Below are 22,060 nucleotides of genomic sequence, written 5' to 3' on the forward strand. Positions count from 1 at the left end.
CCCTTGCATAAGTTTTTTTTTGTATATTCACATATTTCAGGGAGAAAAAAAGTCAAGATATATAGCCCTTCAATTTTTTTATACATATGTGTATGTGCATTTTTTTTTTATTTAAAATTCTTTTTAGGGGACTCTGAGGTTTCTGCAGACAGGCCTCTCACAGAGGCTGCTGTGTTTCCTAAGGTTCACGTTCACGTGCTGCCAGTCAGGAATAGTTTGGCTCTACTTTCCATTTCCTTGAGTTAAAGTCACTCAGACAGAGAGGCTTTGAGAGCTACAATGTGCAACAAGTCAGTGGCTTGTTTGTTTAAAGGTGCTGTGTTAACAGCCGAATATTTTGGTTGTGCTGCTCAATTCAACAACGAAAGGTCTGTCGGGACTCTTCCTTTATGACTCTCTTTCCACTAAATAACATGGGAAATGCCAGCGACCCTGATAGAGATCCACTCGGCCCCAGAACACCTGCTCTGAGGCGAGCGGGCAGGAGCCTGCCCAGAAAACAGAACAAACCACACTGGGGAAGCCCCCTCCACCCAGATGTAAACCTCATCAAGTTTTAAAGTATATTGTGACAGGAAGCCCCGGATTAAATCTCAGACCCCTTACGTTTTAGTTCTTTAGTCTACAGCTCTAGATAGCCCCTCATACACTGTTAAAGCCACGGCACTCAACATCCCTGTAGACCTTACTCATGTCAGCCAACACCTACTACATCACAAGCTCCTGCTAAGCTTCCATTTAGTCTGATTTTCCACTTCTCTATGCTGCACATACTCCACATTCCCACCCCCACACACACCTTCTGCCCCTCTTAGGAACTCTTTCATTCTTCAATGACCTCCCCAGGCACCTGGCAAAGACTTATCTCCAGCCTGTCCACACCGCTGTGGGCTTGATCCCAGCTGGTCCCTCTTCCACGAGGACCAAGAACACTGCCCATTCTCTCAGGCTTGGCCACCTCTCCAAGGTCACAAAGTTGGCAGGTGCCAACGCTGAGTAGCTTAACCACTGACCAACAATTTTCTTCCTACTCGATGCAATTCAAAGTGCTGTGGCCTAAAATTCAAAACACAGCAAGGGCTCAGGAGTCAGACAAACGTGGCTTTGACTCCACTGCTCGCCACCTCTGTGACGGGGCAAACAAGTGCTCTCAGCCTCGGTTTCAGCTCTCAGGTGGCAGAGACAGGGAGATAATACGTGTACCCGGCGCAGGGTAAGCTGTCAAACACTGTTAGCACATTGCACGACCACCATACCACACTCTACCACTGTTGTTATTATTACAGGGATAACTGGCATACACAGACATAAACTGTGAAGCTTCAGGCCAGATTTGGACTTTCTGTTTGGTTGGCTGTAACAATCTACTTTTGTTGTTGTTGTTGTTTCTTCATTGTCTTTGGAGAGGTAAACATCCCCCAGTCTGTCCCTGTCCTCACCACTCCTTTAGATCCTACATTCTCATTACACTGTCTGGTCCCCGAGTTTGTGACACCCCTTCCCTATAAACAAAAGTTCTCTGGGCTACACAGGGATTTTTTTTAAACCAAGACATTATAGAACTGGGGCAGCTAGACACGATAGAAAAACAATGCCTTAAAAAAAGAACTCTGTAGCAAGGAGCCATCAATTTCCAAAAAAAGGTTAAGACCTCTCAACCAGTCAAAAGTAATACACTCTGTAGTTTTATGGACAGTAACAGCTTCCAAAACATGGAGAATTCATAAGATTCTTCCAAAACACAGAATCCCCCTGTCAGTGTTCCTGGTCTGGCACACGTGGACAGAGCACACATCACAGCGGCAGATCAGAAACACACTTCAAAAGCCAGGCTCTTCCCTAAATGCAGAAGGCCGTTTCCCAGGCAAGTTCTTGTTCCAAATACACTGGTCTGAGGTCAGAATCTTTTTTTTTTTAAACAGAGACAGAGAGAGTCAGAGAGAGAGGGATAGATAGGGACAGACTGACAGGAATGGAGAGAGATGAGAAGCGTCAATCATCAGTTTTTCGTTGTGACTCCTTAGTTGTTCATTGATTGCTTTCTCATATTGCCTTGACCGGGGGGCTACAGCAGACCAAGTGACCCCTTGCTCAAGCCAGTGACCTTGGGTCCAAGCTGGTGAGCTTTTGCTCAAACCAGATGAGCCCACACTCAAGCTGGCAACCTCGGGGTCTCGAACCTGGGTCCTTCCGCATCCCAGTCCGACGCTCTATCCACTGCACCACCGCCTGGTCAGGCCCAAGGTCAGAATCTTAAATTCATCTATGGCTTTGTACATATCAAAAAATTAAATATTTGATGCATACTATTTTTTTTTTTACTATCTTAGCCTGCATAGATTTTTCCATTAATGATAAAAGAGAGATAACCAATAAGAAATACAAACATTGCTTCTTAATAACATACATCATTTCTGGAGAAAAAAATACACTGTAAAACATACAGTAATTTAAACACTGTAAGACCATTAATATATTTACCAATTATAGAGATTTATTGGCATAAAATTAAGCAACTATAATTTCTATTTAATTTATTAGAAAATCGCCTATCATTCCCAAAAGTCTATCCACTGAAAATCTTCTCTTTAAAATAAGGTCATTTGCTTTCAAATACTCTAAAATGAAAACAAGTGGGCTTTTTCAAGGGTTACAAAAATTGTTTAAAATAACTGCAAAGATAAAGGTAGATGAGGTCAAACTATCATCACAATAACCAATTCAGTGATCTTGTATGTATCCAACTCAAAAAAATATCCTGACGGAATCTGAACACTGTCTGGTCAGAGAATCCAAAGTAAACACAATTCAAGTCCTTTTATAGGGAGAAAAAAAAAGAGTGAGGACATATTCTACCATACTAACAGGAGTTATGTCCAGGGATCTGGAATATGGGTGGTTTATTATCTCTGTGTCCACATGTCTTTTATGAGTCCTGTGCCCTGCAAAAAAAGTTATTACTTTCATTATCAGACGAAAAATATTTACTTAATATGTTTTAACAATACTGTGCCTGACTACTATTGCAAGACTGGGATATAGTTTCTAAATGGCTGAAGCCCTAAAGGGGTCAGGGGTCACCGTACAGAAAGTAGCTCTCTAGCTGGTGTTCCTCATTTACTTTGCCTTTATTTTCTCTTCTGAGAGCTCCCTCCCCTGGGTTCCAGGCACCTCAGCTCTGGATCCCATCATGCAGTTCTCTCTGCAGCCAACTGGGCACTTGCTCTGGTGCTCCTTGCTTGTCCAGACCACTCTAATAGAAACTGCGTTTTACCTTTGTTCTATATGTAAACAATGAAAGAGCTAGCACAGCTCTCCCAATGCACAGCAGACATTTTGCTATCTGGTTGTCACATAAATGAAACAACTCATCAATCAATTAATAACAGAAGAGTCAACCCAGCCTTCTGCCTTTTTGCCTGTAGAGGCAGTGCTGTAGTTTACGTGAATAACAATGCCATCTGGTCTCACTGACCAAGATCAGGACTACCGATGTTGCAGGCTTTCAGAACACACCCAAAGCCTTTAAAGAGAAGTGGCTTCTCCCTGAGTCAGCTCTAAACTTCCAAAGTAAAAAGAACAGATGGGGACTGGGGGGGGGGGTGCTCCATACCTCAAGAAAGCGGTGGAATTGACTCTTACTCCTCGTACCATCCCCATGGAAAGGCACATGATGTTAGCTGTGGACTCCTAATCCAGTTTTCCTATTCCAGAGATTAAATCAGCAAACAGTATGAGGCAGGAGTAGCTGATCCCTGCTGGGGGGTGACCTGCATGCCCTGGTTAACAGCAGGCGTTATCTCAGTTTACAAAGCCCATGAAATGCTGGCAGAGTTCTAAGGGTTCTTAGACAAAGTGCTATTATTACAGTGATGTTGAAGACTGGCTAATAATAGAGGAATCATCCTTATATGAAGCTTTGGCTTCAATAGCTTTAATTATATTTACTGTGAATTCTCAAACCAGTGTGGGGTGAGGGGGTAGAATTTGCACAAAGAATAATATGAGTTGTGCGGGTAAAATTAATTGTATAGGGCACTGTGATACTACTGTCAACACTTAACGCTGTGGACTTGTGATTGTTAAACTGAGCTGCTTCCAAGTTAAATTATCACCTATATAAACTGGAGATTAGAATGACAAAATGGGGGTTGGGGGCTGGAACATGACCTCCCAATGTGACCATGTGTCTGTCTGTCCCGAGTCACAGTAAAGAATGATTTTTTTTCTTTGCCATTCACTGTAAGCCACCAAGACTTGCTGGTGGGGTGAAGGGAAAACAACACAAGTGGATAAGGAAAAAATAAGTAAACCCACATAAAAATTTCCATTTTCACACACAAACTGAAGTTAAAGGATACATTTATAAATAATTCTGTACTCAACCTCTTTGACTCTACAATCTTTCAGGCAGTTGTAATGCAACATTTATGGCTAAACGTAACTCCTTCATGATTTTGGAAATGCCTTTCAGAAAGCACCTGTACATCTCTCAGGCTTCTTGTGTTTTACTAAACCTCTTTTTGCGATTCTGAAGCCTTATACTCCTAACACACTGTTTTCTTCACTGGACGGTAATTGTTGGGTACATGAGTGTTTCAGGCAAACATAGCTGTAAACACTTAGGAAAATAAAAATTTACCCTGGAGGAAAAAAGTAAAGTTAGCAGCCTCTTTAGTTCTACAAAAAAGCTATTTCACTGAGTCATGGTAGTGAGAAATGCCTAAAATTTGGCGTAGCTGGTCCTGTATCACACAAGCAGATCCAAAGTTACTTACAGGAATGTAGTTCCTGGTCAAAATTGGGGTGGGGGGGAATGGCTGCCAGTCTTTCACACCAATAACTCCAGTGCTTCCTGGTGAGCCTCCCAGGTGAGACACCTAAGTCAAAAGGCATATGAATGCCACTTCACAACCCTTTGATAATGGACTCCCTTTGGCTTAACCCAGTGATGATTCAAAGCCATATTTTACCATCACCTTCCTCCAACAAAATTAAAAGAGCACTGCATTATCACTGAAAGCCTTGATGCCTAGTAATATATATATGTCTGCTATCCAAAAAAACCCACAAAACAGAAAATAACAAGTATTGATGAGGATGCGGAGAAACAGAAACCCTTAGGAATATAAAATGATGCAGCAAGAATAGAAAACAGGGGCCTGACCTGTGGTAGTGCAGTGGATAAAGCATCAACCTGGAAACACTGAGGTTGCCAGTTCAAAACCCTGGGCTTGCCTGGTGAAGGCACATATGAGAGTTGATGCTTCCTGCTCCTCCTCCCTTCTCTCTCTCTCCCCTCTCTATAATGAATAAATAAAATCTTTAAAAAAAAAAAAAGAATAGAAAACAGTATGGCACTTCTTCAAAAAAAGAAGTAGTAATTAATAGAATTACCATATGATCCAGCAAGTCCACTTCTAGACATACAGATACACCCAAAAGAACTGAAAGGAGGTTCTTGAAGAGATGTTTTTATACACATATTCATAGCAACATTATTCACAATAGCCAAAAGGTAGAAGCAACCCAAATGTCTATTCGCAGATAAATTGATGAATAAAATGTGTTATATGCATGCAATCGAATAATACTTAGTCATAAAAGAAAATTCTGACACATGCTACAACATGGATTAGCCTTGAAACTTTATGCAAAGTGAAATAAGCAAGTCACAAAGGAACAAAAACTGTACGGTTTCATGTATATAAGGTACCTAACCAGAGTAGTCAAATTCAGAGAGAGAAAGTAGAATGGTCATATCCAGGGGTTCAGAGGGAGGTAGAATAGGGTTTCTGTTTCTGTTTGGCAAGATGACAACAGTTCTGAAGATGGATGGTGGTGAAGGTTGTACAACAATGTGAATGTACTCAATCCCACTAGTTAAAATGGTGAATTTTACCTTAGGTATTACATTAGTTTGCTAGGGCTACCACAACAATGTTCCACCAACTGAGTGGCTTAAACAACAGAAATGTATTTCCTCCCAGTTCTGGAGGCCAGAAGTGGAAGATCAAGGGGTCAGCAGGGTCAGTTTCTTCTGAGGTCTCTCCCATTGGCTTGTTGATGGCCATCTTTCCCTTGTGTCTCCACCTGGTCTTCCTTCTGCCACTGTCTGTCTCCAAATTTCCTCTTCTTGTCAAGACACCATTTGTATTGAATTAGAGCCCCCCCAAATGATCTCGGTTTAACTTAATTACCTCTTTAAAGACCCTATCCCCAAATACAGCCACATTCTGAGGTCCTGGGAGGTTAGGGCTTCAACACATGAATGTGAAGGGGATACACTTCAGCCTATAATCTGTTTATTTTACCACAACTTTTTAAAAATAATAAAATAAGTGGAAGCAGGCTGAGGGGAAAGAAGGTGATTAGAAGAAATGAAAGACAGCTAGTATTATGAACTGAATATAAACGAAAAAATAATCCCTGAAATTCATTCCAAAATCTAAAAACCTCAAAAAAGTAAACCTTCTTAAAAGACTATTCTTGACAAAAAATAAGCAGCTTATGTAAAAGCGCTACTATTTATTCCAATAGATCAGTCATCAACTTCTGAAAGAGGCCCTCCACACAAAAACAGATACACTACTTCAAAGTGTCATCTTTACACTTTCATTAGAGTTTTAAGTCTTCCAAATACGTTTTCCCCTGGCTTTAGGGTTGTTTTTTTTAAATTATGATTGTGGTGAAATATATGCACAGAACATAAAATTTTCCATTTCAACCATTTCATATAGTCTTGATTTATTGACTAACACCACTTAACAGAAAATATCCCTTAAATTAACTGCAGGGTACATTATTAAAAGGAGAAAAGAATGGGTAGTAATTAATGCTCGCGTTTTATAAAGCCAACTTACGAAGCATTCAATTTCAAAGCTGTGTTAACCAGAGTCAAGAAAACTGCAGGCCTGACCTGTGGTGGCATAGTGGATAAAGTGTTGATCTGGAATGCTGAGGTCGCAGTTTGAAGCCCTGGGCTTGCCTGGTCAAGGCACTTACAGAAAGCAACTATGAGTTTCTGTTTCCTGCTCCTCCTCCCCCTTTCTCTCTCTCTCTCTACTCTTTCTAAAATGAATAAATAAAATCTTAAAAAATAAAAGAAAATAAGGAAAGAAAACTACAGGACATCTCTCCTGTGAGGTGTGGACCAGCGTTCAAAGCCCAGCTCCTCTCTCAATCCACATGCTGGCCAGGCCGGGTCTGGCAACACTCACACCTGTCAGCATCCAGCATCACAAGCCCTGCACACCAACCTTAAAAGCACACACGCCAAAGAAAACATTCTGAGCCTGACCAGGTGGTGGCACAGTGGAGAAAGTGTCAGAGTGGGACGCAGAGGACCCAGGTTCGAGGCCCCAAAGTCACCAGCTTGAACACGGGCTCATGTGGTTTGAGCAAAACTCATCAGCTTGAGCCAAGGTCACTGGCTTGACCAAAGGGTCACTAAGTCTGCTATAGCTTCCCGGTCAAGGCACATATGAGAAAGCAATCAATGAACAGCTAGGGTGGTACAATGAAGAATTGATGCTTCTCATCTCTCTCCCTTCCTGTCTGTCTGTTCCTGTCTGTCCCTCTCTCTGTCTTTCTCTGTCTCTGTCTCTGTCACACACACAAAAAAAAATTCCGAGTTACTGAATGTCAGGTGACTTTTTAAATCAAAATTGTTTCACAATGGGGGTATATTAGGAGGAAGGAAAGAAAAAAAGACTCCAAACTTTTTTAAAGTACCAAAACCTACTTCTCAGTTTTGTCCAAGATTAACTATGACCAAAAAGAAAAGTGTCATAATTATATTTGCAGAAAATTGAAACCAGCCCCCACACACAAAATAAATTCCATATTATAGATACATATGCATACTCGTATAACCAGGATATATAAGGAACATGCACGCACCAGTCATTAAGAAAAACTAAATGGAAAAATATGGAAAACTTTCACAGAAGAGAAAGTGTGAAAGGTAAATAGCTATATGAAACCCCTCCACACACCCTTATTGGATACCCTGGTACAACCCTCCACACACCCCTGTGGGACACCCTGGTACAACCCTCCACACATCCCTGTGGGACACCCTGGTACAACCCTCCACACACCCCTGTGGGACACCCTGGTACAACCCTCCACATATCCCTGTGGGACACCCTGGTACAACCTCTTCATACACCCCTATGGGGTACCCTGGTACAACCCTCCATACACCCCTGTAGAATACCCTGGTACAACCCCTCCATATACCACTATAAGATATCCTGCTACAACCCTTCCATATACCACTATAAGATAATCTAGTACAACCCTCCACACACCCCTGTGAAATATCCTGGTACAACCCTCCATACACCCCTGTGGAATACCCTGGTACATCCCCTCCATACACCCCTGTGGAATACCCCAGTACAACCCCTTCATACACCCTTGTGGGACACCCTGGTACAACCCCATCAAACACCCCTGTGGGACACCCTGGTACAACCCCTTCATACACCCTATGGCAGTGGTCCCCAACCTTTTTTGGGCCACGGACTGGTTTAATGTCAGAAAATATTTTCACGGACTGGCCTTTAGGGTGGGATGGATAAATGCACAAAATAAAATTATGTGACCGGCGTAAAAACTGTGGTATTTTAAAATATAATTGTCGAACTTACGAGACAAGCGTCAAGAGTGAGTCTTAGACGGATGTAACAGAGGAAATCTGGTCATTTTTAAAAAATAAAACATCATCCAGACTTAAATATAAATGAAACGGAAACAATGTGAGTTATTTATTCTTTCTCTGAGGACCAGTACCAAATGGCCCACGGACCGGTACCGGTCCACAGCCTGGGGGTTGGGGACCACTGCCCTATGGGATACCCTGGTACAACCCTCCACACACCCCTGTGGAATACCCTGGTACAGCCCTCCACACATCCCTGTGAAATACCCTGGTACAACCCTCCACACACCCCTGTGGAATATCCAGGTACAACCCTCCACACACCCCTGTGGAATACCCTGGTACAACCCTACACACACCCCTGTGGGACACCCTGGTACAAACCACCTAGCATGCAGTCATCATCACCTAGCAAAACTAACCAGGCATACACTCTAAGAATCCACATTTCCACCACTACGTTCATACCAAACTCCAGCATACGTGCAGCAGGAACTATGTTCGTACTGATCTTTCTCACAATTGCAAAAATGTGACACAAACACAAATATCCATCAGCAGTAGAAAACATAATTCAATTATATTCTGACAATGCAATGCTATCCAGCAGCCAAATAAACCACATATTAGCTTCAGGAATAAACAAGGATCTCAAAAACATAATCTTGAGTAAAACAGCAAGGTGCAGAAGAATACATGTTGTATGTACATGCTGTACGATTCCATTTACACAAAGAACAAAAGCAGCTAAAATGAAACCATACATTGTTCAGAGATAAATATACATAAAGAAAACTCATGTTTTTTTAAAAACAAGGGCCTGACTGAAACGTGAAGACTACTGGTTACCCCAGGAGGCAGCAGGCATGGGGAAGACACACTCAAGAAAGGACCTGTGGGTGGTCTTCAAGGTACTGAAAATATAGTAGTATTCCATTTCTCAAGCTATGTCATGGATACCAACGTTCTTTTCATTACTTTTCTTTAAATTATACATATACTGTTACATATTCTCGTATATGTATGGGTGTATGATATTTCTCTCTTTTCCTAAAAAGTAAATTAAAAGCAGAAAACCAAATGCTACTTTGTTAAAAGAACAGCCCGATGAGGCTGTCATTTCAAGATGGTTGACAACAGCCTGGTTGTCCCTCCCAAATCTAATGAAGCAAAAGTGTCAAAAAATAAAACAGAAGAATTCCGTTTAAGACTCCAAAGCGTTTGCTGGAAGAGAACTTTAAATGGACAAGACATTTCGACACATCTCAGGAAAACAACAGAAATGGGAATGTGCTGACAAACGACACAGTGAGAGGAAAGCCGTTCCCCTGGGGCCACTAAGGGCCAAGATGCTCCACAGCCTGGGCGGGAGGCTCTGGGCTCAGGATCCACAGGTGTCCTGGGTGGGGAGCAGGGTGTGGGGCAGGAAACGGGGATGATGTGAGGACAGTTAGTGCTCCCCACGCCATCTCCCCTCCCCTCTAACAGAGCCTTCAGGCAGCTCAGCCTCGCTGTGACAGATGAACCATCTGGGATTCATCTCTAAGGGAACTGAACTAATTGAGGCAGTGGAGAGTGAGAAACGGCTTGTGAAGGCTTCCGAGGTGAATTTTGGTCTCCCTCAGAAGGTATTATTGGGGTGAAGCCAAGTGGCCAAAAGACAACCCCATACCCTGCCCCTTCACACACACACACACATACACACACACACACACACACACACACACTTACTTTAGAATTCCTGCTCAGGGGAGAGGTGCAGCTAGAGAGAAAACTCTACATACAGATCTGTTAAGAATAGGAAATGCTCCAGTTCTTTATTCTTAAGTATGAATAGGCAACCAAGCCTACAAGAAAAATCAGAAACATTGGGGAGTAAGAACTGACACTAGGAAGAAACACAGTTAATTCAGGAAACAGAAGAGCATTTTAAAAAGAAATAACTAAACCAATTGGAAGAGATTCAAGAAGATATGACAACCATTAAACAAATGAGACACGATGAAAATAAAATGATTAGAAGACAATAAAGAACTTTTAAAAACATTCTTGAAAATAGGATTATTAGAATAAAAATTCAGTGAAAGTACTATAAGGTAACAGGGAGAAAAACCTCTCAAAATGTGTAATGAAAAGACAAAAAGATAAAAACAGGGAAAAATAAAATAGAAACAAAGAACCGATGCAGGAGGTAGAATGTCCAACAAAAAGCTGCCCAATTTGTACCATATTAAATCTTCCCCCAACCTGTCATTGAACCCAGGGTAGCTAACTGATCCCACAGAAATGGATTCATATGGTGAATTAAGCCAATTAAGTTGTCTCTCTGAGAATGTGACTTAAGAAAAATATAAACAAAAACCATGGGCCTAAAACCAAAAGGTCACGTCAATGCTGGTGGTATTTAAACGTTGGCCTGTGTGAAAATTAGGAAATAGAGAAGCAGAAGCAAAGGAAGGCAGGACAAGAGAGGAGGCAATGTGACCATAATCCCTCGTGTGTGCACTGGTGTCACAGAGATTGGCTGTTAAATCCTACATTTTCCCAGTTGTTCTTTTCTATTTTAAGTTAACTTGAGTGGGCTTCTGTTCTTGCAACCAATAAAGTCTAAGACAGCAGATATCTATTGTCTGGAACTGCACGGTAACCAACAGATACCACATTGCGTCGGCCGTCACGTGGGAACACTCTGCCTTTTCCTTCACCAGTTAGCTCTGCAAAACACAATATTGGCCCCCTACCCCCTGTCATTCTGTCAGCATTCCGCACAAGTGTGAGTCATATGGTATTGTTAAACATTATAAAAATTATATGTGATCAAATACTCCTCCTAATTAAAATGTCAAAAACCGAGAGTAAACACGTAGCGCATTCAATGAAAACTTCAAACTGTGGAACAATTTAGAAGGAGACTGTTAACCTGCCTTACAGTGTGGAACAAGAGAACCAAATGGTTCAAGATTTTAAAAGAAAATGAAGAAATTCGTGTCTTTTGTATCCTCACCGAGTTTCTCAACCAGCCTGCAAAGTTAGGAAGCCATAAAACTTTTTCTTTTGATGGCATGAATAAAGCTGATGGACTTAGAAAGGGCATGAAATGCCATCATCTAGATTAGTCTGCAATGTACAGGAAAAATATTCTTGGAAGCTCAAGAGATGGAAGGAAATTCTCTTGCATATTTAGAAGATAACTTTCATGTATTCCCAGGTTAGATAACCAGAGTCAAACCACAGCATGAGAATCCTAAGCCAGTACCTGAGACCCTGAAAAGTGGAAACTGTGCTACTGAGCGGGGAAGAAAATGGCCACCAGGTAAAGATGAAGGGAGGGAGTATGTACAGTCCTCCCACAATTAGCAGCCAGCAAGACTTGTCTCTCCTAGATTTTCTAATATCACAAGCCAGTGAAGTTACACACACACACACACACACACACACACACACACGACCAACTCGATTACCAATTTTCTATTTTTTCAAATAAAAATAATTTATTTGAAGCCATTATTATTAATAGATGTTATCACCATCATTTAGTTTTTAAAAAGGACATTTTAGGTCCTTATTGGTAGTTCAGAGCACACACCCGGGGTATGGATGCTCCAAGTTCAATGCCCGGTCAGGACATACAGGAGAAGGACATACATCTGCTTCTCTTCTCTACTTCTCCCCCTTTTCTCCCTCTTCCCCTCCCTCAGCCAATGACTTGATTGGTTCAAGCATGGCCCCAGGCATCAAGGATAGCTCGGTTGGAGCGCATCAGCCTCAGGCACTAAAAATAGCTTGGTACTCGAGCATTGGACCCAGATGGGTTTGCTGACTGGATTCCAGTTCAGGGCACATGTGGGAGTCTGCCTCACTATCTCCCCACTCTTACCTAAACAAAAATAATAGTAAAAAATAAAAGGGACGTTTTAATACCAGATGGACTCAAATCTTAGTATCTTCTGAAGCACTTGAAAACTTTACCACAGGCCAGGATATGCACTTACATTAAGTCAATTTCATTCTAGTTTAGTAGGTTTTGCTTTAGCTATGATCTATGATTCATTCCCAAACTCCCAACTCCATTATTCTATTAGTCCCTTCCCTCAAAAAAGGTAATCATAAAGTAGGCAAAGCAACACATATGCAAATAGAATATTTAAGAATGCAAACATTTGGGAACCCAAAAACGTGATACAGATAGCTTCATGTAACTAAGAACTGAAACCTTCTGTGGTGGGTTAAGAGAGATGGATTTGGATAGGTGAAGAAGGAAGAAAACCTTACCACATGATGAGCGACAGCACAGTGTGAACAGAGGGGCTATAAAGTAGGAATGAAAATGCTCTCAGAGCCATTAAGGAAAAAGCCTCAGCTGGGGAGAGAACAGACAAGGAGCACTAGCATGATTTAGAACCGGAAAGTTCTATGTAGTTTCCCTGGATGCCAAGCTGCGGGTTTGGGGCTTCATTAGGAAGCAACAAGGAATCTCCGAGGGAACTAGCATGACAAAATAAGCATATCAGGAATATTAACCCAGCAGAGCTACGGCTTTACTAATAAGTTTTGGTAACTAACTTCCTGGGCAGCTCTAGCTCATAAGGTGCCATTTGAGAAGATTCACTTGGGTCCACCCACCTTGTATGAAAATGTCAGTGTTTCTGCACCTACAGCCTTGGAGGCAGGGACTGTCTAAATCCCCTTGAAAATCATCTAATTTGCTTCCTCTCAGGTATGGTTGCCAATTCCTCTGGTATTTTGCTCTTGGTAACATGAAAGTAGTTTTACTGATAGAAATAAAAAAAAAAAAAAAACAATGAAAGATTGTTGTTTTAGAAGAGTCAGAAGTGATCAGTAAATGGAAATGGCCACTAAGCAACTGAGGATTCATTCATTCATTAATCCAGGATTTACTGAGCGCCTACCTGACACCTACTGTGTACTAGACACTTGAATTTAAAAAAGTAGAGATCCTTGCCCTTGTGAAGCTCACATTCAAGCAGGGAGATAGAAACCGATAAAGATAATAAATACTTATAAAAAGTACTTTGAAAAAAAAGATACAAAATGAAAGGAAAAATAAAGACTGATATTAATCTACAAAAAAAAAACAAACAAACCCTAACTGAAGCTAAAAGAAGGGATGAGTTCTCCCAAAGAGTAGACTATTTGGTTAATGCCCATTCCACTTCTAAAATTCTACCACTCCAGATCAAGGAATTTGACACAAACAACTTCAATCTTCTTGTCAAACAGAAGATAAGATCAAAGAATCATAAAATTTTCGTGGCTCTAAGCAATGTTAGAGACCCCTCACCAAAGCACTATCATCTTACCATGAGGAAATGGAAGCCCCCAGAGTTTAAATAAGGTCATCTTAGGGCAAAAGAGGACCGGAGGTAGAAGGGGGTTCCAAAACTCTCTGGCTTTTCTTGTGACTTTTAACAGCAGAAACCCTTTCAATCACTTCAAAAGAGCTTGAAACCCTAATGTAGGCAATAAAATTTAAATTTCATTACATAAATAAAGACTTAGCCACGTAACAGCAATAATAAAAACAGCAAATGCTTACTTAGCACTTACTTCAGCCAGACAAATAGCAAATTCATGTAATCCTCACAACAACCCTATGACAGGAGTCAGTGCTTTTTCTTTTCTTTTTTTTTAAGTGAGAGGAGGGGAGATAGAGAGACAGACTCTCACATGCACCCTGACCGGGATCCACCTGGCAACCCCCCCCCCCCCGCCCGCCCCTGTCTGGGGCCGATACTCAGTTAACTGAGCTATCCTCAGCGCCTGAGGCCAATGCTCAGATCAATTGAGCCACTGGCTATGGGAGGGGAAGAGGGAGTAAAGAGGGAGAGAAACAGATGGTTGCTTCTCTTGTATGCACTGACTAGAAATCAAACCTGGAGTCCTCAGGATGACTAACCAGGGCAAGAGTCAGTCCTTTTAAAGCCATGGCATCCCCTTCTAAAAAGTGCAACTATTTAAGTTTCACTTGAAGAAAACATGCTTTAGAAGTGAAGAAAATTTAAAACCAGATAATATAATCAGTACTATGCTGAATAATTGGCATTTCATTAATTAAATAAAGGGTCCTTAAAGACAGGGGTTTTTTTTTATTTTTTTTGTTGTTGTTTTTTTCATTTTTCTGAAGCTGGAAACAGGGAGAGACAGTCAGACAGACTCCCGCATGTGCCCGACCGGGATCCACCCAGCACGCCCACCAGGGGCGACGCTCTGCCCACCAGGGGGCGATGCACTGCCCATCCTGGGCGTCGCCATGTTGCGACCAGAGCCACTCTAGCGCCTGGGGCAGAAGCCACAGAGCCATCCCCAGCGCCCGGGCCATCTTTGCTCCAATGGAGCCTTGGCTGCGGGAGGGGAAGAGAGAGACAGAGAGGGAAAGTGCGGCGGAGGAGTGGAGAAGCAAATGGGCGCTTCTCCTGTGTGCCCTGGCCGGGAATCGAACCCGGGTCCTCCGCACGCTAGGCCGACACTCTACCGCTGAGCCAACCGGCCAGGGCCAAAGACAGGTTTTTTTTGTTTGTTTGTTTTTGTATTTTTCTGAAGCTGGAAACGGGGAGGCAATCAGACAGACTCCCGCATGCACCCGACCAGGATCCACCCGGCACGCCCACCGGTGGGGGGGGGGTGCTCTGCCCATCCCGGGCGTCGCTCTGTCGCGACCAGAGCCACTCTAGCACCTGGGGCAGAGGCCAAGGAGCCATCCCCAGTGCCCGGGCCATCTTTTGCTCCAATAGAGCCTTGGCTGCGGGAGGGGAAGAGAGAGACAGAGAGGAAGGAGAGGGGGAGGGGTGGAGAAGCAGATGGGTGCCTCTCCTATGTGCCCTGGCCGGGAATCGAACCGGGAGTTCCGCACGCCAGGCTGATGCTCTACCACTGAGCCAACCGGCCAGGGCCAAAGACACGTTTTTAACTGCACACTACTTTGAAGATACTCTTTCAAGACCTGCAAACTTTTTTTAAAAATGACATTCTGGTAAAGCAGTATTTTTGTTTTTAATTGAACAAATCAGGATTTGGTTGTCAGAGGAGGGAAAGGGAGAAAGAAATAGGAAAAAACGTTTTCTCTGGTTAGTATTTACTAATTATCTGATATTTGAAGTTTTACTATTAAAGCCATAATGCTTACCAATAACATGATAACATGGTAATAAAATATAGCTAATTTTCTCATTTTTAAAAAAGAAAGCTTTCCTTTCTCAACACACCAAATACATTTTTTAAATTATAAAATAAAATGTTACTTCACACATGGTGACCTTTAGCCTTCAGTTAACTAGATCATTTGCATTTCAGTGGACTGTTCTATTAAAGTGTCTTGACTGTGCATCACATACTATTACAATTCACTGAAGGGGTCTGTCCACATTTGTTGGTTATACTGGAATTTAACCACAGATAATAATGGCTGGATACATGGATTATTGGCTACCAATCACAACCATTTTAGAGGTGATATGATCTGCATTACATTACTAGTTGTTTCTACACTATTTGTATGCATAGATCTCAAAGCAAGTTCTAAACCTTCAGTGATGAAATTAATCTCTCCTAACAAACTCCTTATCTTTTTTCTATGAGAGGAGAGAACTGATTTTCCTAATTGCAGCCAAGTTAGGAGATGCCAGACTCCCAACAGTGATACTATAGCAGTATATTTAGATATGGCAAAAAGAAGAAAATAGCACATAATGGCCCCTATATTCAATATTCTTTTCTCATCTGTAGCAGCATCCCAATATGTTCTGCCATAATTTCCAATATACAAGCCCTCTGACCCTCAGTGTATTTCAAAACCTTCATGGGCACACTACATATTTCTTTCTCCTCATCCATATCACCAGGGAAAGCCCAACATAGAGCTATTTTTGAATGGCCTAGTAATACTTGATTCAGCTATTATTTGATTGCCAAATGTGTGCAAGGCACTGTGATATAGCACTGTAAGAATATTTTTTTAAGTAACAGAATCCTTATCTTCAAACAGCTTTTAAAACTAGTAGGACAAGATAAGCACCAATCACCGTAGCCACAAGGTAGAATGAGAGCCAGAAGAGAGGTGTCATGGACAGTTCAGGGGTTGGAGGGAGAAAGAGGTGGGGCAGGGATGTGAAGCTTTGCTGCAGCCAACATGTAGAGGGCAACATGACCTGTTAGAAGATTCGGTGTCCACGGGGTAAAAATAAACCAGTTGCTCAGAGAAAGAACAGTTATTTTTGATACTGAGATCAGAAAGCAATTCTACCTATGGTTCCTGATGAAGTTTCTGTTAAACATAATAAAAATCCTACGAATATATATATACACACACACACACATACACACACACACACACACACACACACACACACATTTTTTTTTTTTTACAATAAACACTAAGTCTGCACAAGGCTGAGAAGCGCTCATGAAAACCAACAGAGTTGACATAGACACCAGGCAGAAGAGCGGGCCTCAGACCTACCATGACAGCAAACTCCAGCCCTGCAGTCTTCACAGAGAAGACGCGGAACCATCCCTGCCACATTCAGACTAACTGCCTTTCTTCTGGGCGAATGACATGGGTCTAAATAAGTCAACACCACTGTTAATTAACTAAATGTACTCATCCTTATGCAAACTGAATCACAAAGATATTCTGATGTCAGTATTTGATGCTTCCTATAAATAGAAAGTAGGTCATCCATCTGAAACAAACAAAACTGACATATCTAAGAATTACTGTTTTTAAACCAAAGTTCCTAAAAATATCTCATTTGATATTCACTTGATGCTACAAAGTTTTTCGTACCACGTCAATGAATAGAAGCACAGATTGGAGTCTTCGCCCTTTACAAGAACAGACAGAGTGGTTTGAAGAGAAGACAGCAGTTTGTCAAGTTTAAAATTGGAGGAAATTTTCTACTGGAGGCTTCATAGGGCAAATTCAATAATCACAGATATCCCTTAAATTTTTTGACTATTTTAATTTAAAAGACGTTTGCTATAAAGGAGTCTGGTTACTCACCTGGTCAGTGAAAGCAAAAGTGTCCTTCTATTGAGTGAAAAAAAAAAATCTTTCTTTAGACAATAGAATCTAGGAATGATTGGTGGTAAGATGTCAATTCTTTTTACCTAACTGGTGACCTATTCATTGCTCAGTAGTGAACCAACACCACACAGCCTTCTGAGGCAGGGTTTGCAGTCATCGACTAGGAATGAAAGCATTACTAGATCACACTGCTCAAATCCCAGTGATCAGCCCCAGGCCATCAGTGATATCCATTCCAAGTTTCCAAATAGACCAACTATTATAATTTATGAATGACTAACAAAAAAATTCCAATTCTTATTGCAAAGACCTGTATACTTGGGAAAGAATAACTGATCAAGAAGCAGAGTAGACTAAGTCAATGTGAATATTTACTCATGAAATTGGCTATCACTGTTGCATCATTTTTCATTTAGTTTTAGTCTATGATTATAGGTGGTACCATATGCCTAAAATCTATTGATTATACGTACCATAAGCCTAAAATATATTGATGAAGACAACAGTCACAGAGAACAAAGAACATACATTTAGAATATGTCCTTGTATTATGTATTGATCTGTAACATTCTAAGTATAATATATCTCATTCATATAGTAAGCAGCATAGTGGCATTATTTATTTAGCCCTCATCATATTCCACAAAGAACGTGAGGTGGTTTGTGAGAAACGCATGTATTAAGGAAGGAAATTAAAAATCAAGTCCAAGGGAAGTATAAATTAGAGAAGAAAATGAAGTCTGTGGCTGAGATAAGAAATATTGGAATACGCAGACCTATGTGAGTCCTACACTGTTACTACAGTTAAGTAGAGAATTTGATCCTGTGCCTCCTAGCAGCCGAGGTGAAAAAGTCACTGTGATTAGTTATATGATTTTCCATGAGGAACAAACATTCACACTCCTCCAGGGAAGCAAAGCTGTTCACTGTCACTTACTATGAAAGAGCTCCTCTAGGAGACACTGAAAGATGTGACAGAAAAATTTCCCAGTGACACCCCAATAGCAAATGAGGTCACAACACTGTTTATGTTGTTCCTGATTAAAACTGAACTCTTCAGTGGAGTCAAGATAATTGTGCCCAGCTGCACAATTTTTCAAGCAGCATCGTGAATTGGGAGTGAAGGGCTTAAAATCCAACAGTATAGTTGTATTAAGAGAACATTAGTGCTAAAGTATTGTAAAAGGGCACAAATAAAAATAGCCAAAATTATAATGTTTCTAAGTTTCCATCCTTGTCTGCTTTCTGTGAACAAGTGAGTCCCTGGCTAAAGTCATCTCTCCTACAACTGGAGCTGCTTAATTATGACCCCAGTCTACACACAGGGGTGGGCAAAAGTCAGTTTAAAAGTTGTTCGCGGGGGGGAGGGGGGGCAGAGGAAAAGGGGGAGGGGAGGGGGAGGGGGAGGGGTACAAAAAAACTAGATAGAAGGAGGACAATCTGACTTTGGGTGATGGGTACGCAACATAATTGATTGACAAGATAACCTGGACATGTTTTCTTTGAACATATGTACCCTGATTTATTGATGTCACCCTAGTAAAATTAATAAATAAAAAAAAAGTTGTTCACATAAAAAAAGACAGGCAGGTTATGATTATTATAATAGTTTTATTAACTCAACAGAATGTCACAATAGCACAATAATAATGACAAATAATACAAATAAATAATACAATAAGAAATAATAATACAAGAATAAACTTTTGCATGCTCACAATTGTAAACCTACTTTTGTCAACCCCTGTATTCCAACTCAGAGCTAAACTCTTATTTTTATTTACTTCTCTGACACCTTTAGTGTCGCCACCACATTAAGCCCACAAGTCCCAAAGTAACCAAGTCGTGTGTCCTCCCAAACACATGGTTTCTTTTGCCATTTTTTGTCATAGAAATCTTCTCAGTCATCTAGGCCTCCATTCTTGGAATCGATTTTTCTCCTCCCTCTCCCCAACTTCCCACATCTGATCAGCAGTTTGCCTTACTATATCTACATGCACAACCGTGATCTCTAACCCAGCCCCAAGGCCATCTTCCTACTACATCACGGCCATCACCACAGCCCCTGAGTTATCTCCTAGCCACCTCTCTCTCCCCGCTCCAATTTATCTTTCATACTTCTGCAGGAACAATACTCCTCAGGCTGTGCTTATGACAGTGTACTAACCAACCTTCCTCGGCTTCCCCCTGCCTTCCCGAAGCAGCCTGGTGACCATGTCTACCCCGTGGCTTTCTCTCTTGGACAGCCTGTACTCCAGCCAGTCAGGAGTCGAGCCACTCCCCAAAGAGTCTGGACCTTCCCTCTGTTATTCACGGTAACTAGGAGCCGCCCACCCCTTCATCTCTGCATGGTTAAACACCACATTTAAATGTCGCCTCACTCAGGAAGCCTTCCTAATTCTCTCATTGAGAAGTTAACATTTCCTTTTCTTTCCTGTCTCTTGCATTTGTCTAGGGCTGTAATTCCAGAGAATGATTACGCTGGGGAACAAAATTTTTGTTGCATCCACAAAAACACTTGTTCTTACCTAATTCTGGTGTGCTAATCTCAAATTTGACATTAGTTTTTCTCTGTAAGCTACAGTTTTTTTGCAATTCAAAATTTTAGGTTTTCATCTTATTGTAAAATTTTCAACATTTAGTTTAACATAATGAAGTAGAATGTCCTCTTGGACATCATCTTTGTGAAAATATAAAAATTTATATAATGCAGTAAATACACTAATACAATAAAAGATATGACTGCATCAGAATTTGTGTACAATTTCAAAATAGAACATATTAAAACACTCATTTTAATCATAAAATTTGCACAAAACTTATTTAAATTCTATTCAGGCAAAAATTTGTGTCTGTAGCTCTTTCGTTTGTGTACTTGTTGAGGACAATCTTGTTTGATGCTCCAGCAGTAGTCTGCTCGTCACTAACAGCTCCAAGATTTTCGGGAAACTTATCAAGGTGACTGTTCAAGAAGTGAATCTTAACGCTCCTGTTACATCCAATGTCGCGGAAAGCCAACAGCATCCTTTGAACCAGAAGCTCATAGTTTTCTGCTTTTTTGTTGCCAAAGAAGTTCTTTATAATTGCCACAAAAGACTGCCATGCTGCTTTCTCCTCCTTATTCATCTTCCTGGCAAATTCTTCGTCATGTATGAGGGTTCGAATTTGAGGTCCATCAAATATACCTGCTTTTATCTTCTCAAAAGACAAAGCAGGAAAAGCAGAAATAATATGTTGAAAGCATTCACTTTCTCTATTCAAAGCCTGAACCAACTACCTCATTAAGCCAAGTTTAATGTGAAGTGAGGAAAAAATGATCCTGTCTTGGTTAACTACAGGTTCATTCACAATATTTTGCATCCCTACTTCCAGAGAGCTTCACATTTCGGCCACTCCTTCTGTGTCCAGTGTTTCTCCCGAACTCGCTGTCCCACAAACACAGAAAGCAAGGATACTTCGTGAAACTTCTCTGTTGTCCTAGCAGGAAATTTACCATTTTAAGATCCACACAAATGATCCAGCTATGCTCCTCATACTTCAGAAAGTTGAGGACAATTTTTATGTCATTCTTACTAAGTCATTCAATTCGGGTTGGCTAAACTGCTGAGGGGTTAATGACTGCTTGACATCAGAAGACGACCCTTCAGATTCTACAACCATTTCCTCATGCATCTTATCAAAATACACTTGATCACCATGTTCACTTTCTTCATCCATAGAAGAAATAAAATCATTGAATATTAGAACTGGGAGTGTCTCAGAGTGTGGGATAGGTCGTACTGCTGAAGGAATATTAGGATATGCGATCATATGCTGCTTTTTCTTGCCAAGGCCCTTTGTATGGATCAGACAGAAATAACAGTCACTGCTGTGGTCCTTAGGTTCACACCAAACCATGGGAATACCAAAAGGCATTCCTTTGCATTTTCCTTTTGTCCAGTCATGAAGCATTTTCTCACAATTAATGACACACAATATGAGGAGCTCAATTCTTGTCTTGATCGTCAAAGGGAACTTGAAAATAGACAATATATGCACGTGTCACAAATCATGAAATATTGCGCCTTTGACGTTGAAGTGTGTAACAGCCACATATATAACAGAAGGTGTCAAGACTAGTCTTACATTTACGCCTACTCAAAGAAGCCATGATTCAATCTTAAAACAAAATAAGAGGGTGTTTTTATCAGATAATAATTTTTTACATTTAAAAACTACAATTATGTAAAAGTGATGTTTGTAAAACATTAATTGCCCTGTAGTTATGTTCAATCCAAGAGTTGTTGCCCTTTAACTCCAATTTAAAAACCAATGCATGCCATTAACTGTAACAAAAAGAAATTAAAATT

The 22,060-nt window shown here is 41.0% G+C and overlaps 1 protein-coding gene across 4 annotated transcripts in view; it reads right to left on the reverse strand.

The window, feature by feature from the left end:
• Positions 1-22,060, reverse strand: part of FHIP1A (FHF complex subunit HOOK interacting protein 1A) — a 252,247-nt gene that overhangs the window by 203,334 nt on the left and 26,853 nt on the right. Inside the window, exon 2 of one of the 4 annotated variants that reach the window (XM_066280847.1) lies at positions 4,779-4,880. The exons of the other annotated variants lie outside the window; for them this stretch is intronic. The gene's annotated coding sequence lies outside the window, so the exon portion shown is untranslated. The remainder of the gene's footprint in view (positions 1-4,778; positions 4,881-22,060) is intronic. 4 annotated transcript variants of the gene reach the window in all.

The sequence above is a fragment of the Saccopteryx bilineata genome, chromosome 1 (genome assembly GCF_036850765.1).
Source record: "Saccopteryx bilineata isolate mSacBil1 chromosome 1, mSacBil1_pri_phased_curated, whole genome shotgun sequence".
NCBI classification, from domain to species: Eukaryota; Metazoa; Chordata; class Mammalia; order Chiroptera; family Emballonuridae; genus Saccopteryx; species Saccopteryx bilineata.